At 36.5% G+C, this 2,500-nt stretch overlaps 4 non-coding genes across 4 annotated transcripts in view; 2 read left to right on the top strand and 2 right to left on the bottom strand.

Annotated features, from left to right (window-relative positions):
* The window catches only part of trnam-cau (transfer RNA methionine (anticodon CAU)), a 73-nt gene extending 69 nt beyond the window's left edge, over nucleotides 1-4 (bottom strand). The window contains exon 1 of the tRNA in view: nucleotides 1-4. This exon is cut by the window's left edge and continues 69 nt beyond it. This is a non-coding gene — a tRNA (tRNA-Met).
* Nucleotides 5-299: 295 nt separating this feature from the next.
* Nucleotides 300-386, top strand: trnay-gua (transfer RNA tyrosine (anticodon GUA)). The gene is given in 2 exon segments: nucleotides 300-336; nucleotides 351-386. It is a non-coding gene; the product is annotated as a tRNA-Tyr (tRNA).
* A 749-nt stretch (nucleotides 387-1,135) lies between these two features.
* On the bottom strand, nucleotides 1,136-1,208 carry trnam-cau (transfer RNA methionine (anticodon CAU)). Its single transcript has one exon. It is a non-coding gene; the product is annotated as a tRNA-Met (tRNA).
* A 295-nt stretch (nucleotides 1,209-1,503) lies between these two features.
* trnay-gua (transfer RNA tyrosine (anticodon GUA)) lies at nucleotides 1,504-1,590 on the top strand. The gene is given in 2 exon segments: nucleotides 1,504-1,540; nucleotides 1,555-1,590. It is a non-coding gene; the product is annotated as a tRNA-Tyr (tRNA).
* The last annotated feature ends 910 nt before the right edge of the window (nucleotides 1,591-2,500 follow it).

The raw sequence follows: 2,500 nt of genomic DNA on the forward strand, positions 1-2,500 counted from the left end.
AGGCAGAGACACCTCGAGGTCGCCATTTATCAACCCTGTCCTACAAATTTCCAAAGCTGAGGGTAAACAAGCATACAACAACAGTCGCGAGCCAGGCAGGAGTCAAACCTACAATCTTCTGATGTGTAGTCAGACTATCCATTGTGCCACTGGCCCCTGTGTTCTGGAAGCACTGTTAACGCACACTCGGCAACAAGAAGAAAAACAGTGGTGGCAGCTATTGACTGCTGCAGTCAGCTGAGCTTGCCAGCCTTTTGCTGAATTGTGTATTGTCCTCAAGGAGCCACCCTCCCATCCTTCCTTCGATAGCTCAGCTGGTAGAGCAGAGGACTGTAGTGGAACACATTGGCATCCTTAGGTCGCTGGTTCAATTCCGGCTCGAAGGACAATACTTTTTTTTTTTTTTCTCCTACCTGGTTTTACTGGTAATGAGGATAAAAAGAAGGAATGAAACCTAAGGCAACAACTGTCTGAAACAACAACAACAACAACAACATCATCATCATCATCATCATCAAATAAAAATAAGTTAATCATTTTCACCTAGCTCTGGGCAGCCACGTGTCATACGTTGTCAAGTGTGGGGAATTAGCTCAAATGGTTTTACTGGTAATGAGGATAAAAAGAAGGAATGAAACCTAAGGCAACAACTGTCTGAAACAACAACAACAACAACATCATCATCATCATCATCAAATAAAAATAAGTTAATCATTTTCACCTAGCTCTGGGAAGCCACGTGTCATACGTTGTCAAGTGTTGGGAATTAGCTCAAATGGTTTTACTGGTAATGAGGATAAAAAGAAGGAATGAAACCTAAGGCAACAACTGTCTGAAACAACAACAACAACAACAACAACATCATCATCATCATCATCATCAAATAAAAATAAGTTAATCATTTTCACCTAGCTCTGGGCAGCCACGTGTCATACGTTGTCAAATGTGGGGAATTAGCTCAAATGGTAGAGCGCTCGTTTAGCATGCGAGAAGTAGCGGGATCGATACCTGCATTCTCCAATGGATGCTCTTTCTTTAATAAATGGTTCGAAAATGTTCAATCTGGTCTAACTTGGGAACAAAGATTTCATTCCAACAGCTGTAAAATAGTCTATTAAAAAAAACACACAGAAGCTGCCCCCTCTGAGGATCGAACTCAGGACCTTCAGATTATGAGACTGACGCGCTACCTACTGCGCTAAGGAGGCAGAGACACCTCGAGGTCGCCATTTATCAACCCTGTCCTATAAATTTCCAAAGCTGAGGGTAAACAAGCATACAACAACAGTCGCGAGCCAGGCAGGAGTCAAACCTACAATCTTCTGATGTGTAGTCAGACTATCCATTGTGCCACTGGCCCCTGTGTTCTGGAAGCACTGTTAACGCACACTCGGCAACAAGAAGAAAAACAGTGGTGGCAGCTATTGACTGCTGCAGTCAGCTGAGCTTGCCAGCCTTTTGCTGAATTGTGTATTGTCCTCAAGGAGCAACCCTCCCACCCTTCCTTCGATAGCTCAGCTGGTAGAGCGGAGGACTGTAGTGGAACACATTGGCATCCTTAGGTCGCTGGTTCAATTCCGGCTCGAAGGACAATACTTATTTTTTTTTTTTCTCCTACCTGGTTTTACTGGTAATGAGGATAAAAAGAAGGAATGAAACCTAAGGCAACAACTGTCTGAAACAACAACAACAACAACAACATCATCATCATCATCATCATCAAATAAAAATAAGTTAATCATTTTCACCTAGCTCTGGGCAGCCACGTGTCATACGTTGTCAAGTGTGGGGAATTAGCTCAAATGGTTTTACTGGTAATGAGGATAAAAAGAAGGAATGAAACCTAAGGCAACAACTGTCTGAAACAACAACACCAACAACAACATCATCATCATCATCAAATAAAAATAAGTTAATCATTTTATTTATATAGTTAACACCCTGTCTTTATTTATTTTATTTATTTATTTATTTTTTTTTATTTATTTATTTATTAATTTGAACACCCTGTCTTTATTTATTTATTTAGTTGAACACCCTGTCTTTATTATTTATTTAATTAATTAACACCCTGTCTTTATTTTATTTCTTCATTCATTTATTTAGTTAACACCCTGTCTTTATTATTTATTTAGTTAACACCGTCTTTATTATTTATTTATTTATTTATTTATTTAGTTAGTTAACACCCTGTCTTTATTATTTATTTAATTAACACCCTGTCTTTATTATTTATTTATTTATTTATTTATTTATTTATATAGTTAACACCCTGTCTTTATTATTTATTTATTTATTTATTTATTTATATAGTTAACACCCTGTCTTTATTATTTATTAAATTAACACCCTGTCTTTATTTATTTTATTTATTTATTTATTTATTTAGTTAACACCCTGTCTTTATTATTTATTTAATTAACACCCTGTCTTTATTTATTTTATTTATTTATTTATTTATTTATTTATTTATTTATTTATATAGTTAACACCCTGTCTT

Source organism: Acipenser ruthenus, chromosome 39 (assembly GCF_902713425.1).
Source record: "Acipenser ruthenus chromosome 39, fAciRut3.2 maternal haplotype, whole genome shotgun sequence".
NCBI lineage: Eukaryota > Metazoa > Chordata > Actinopteri > Acipenseriformes > Acipenseridae > Acipenser > Acipenser ruthenus.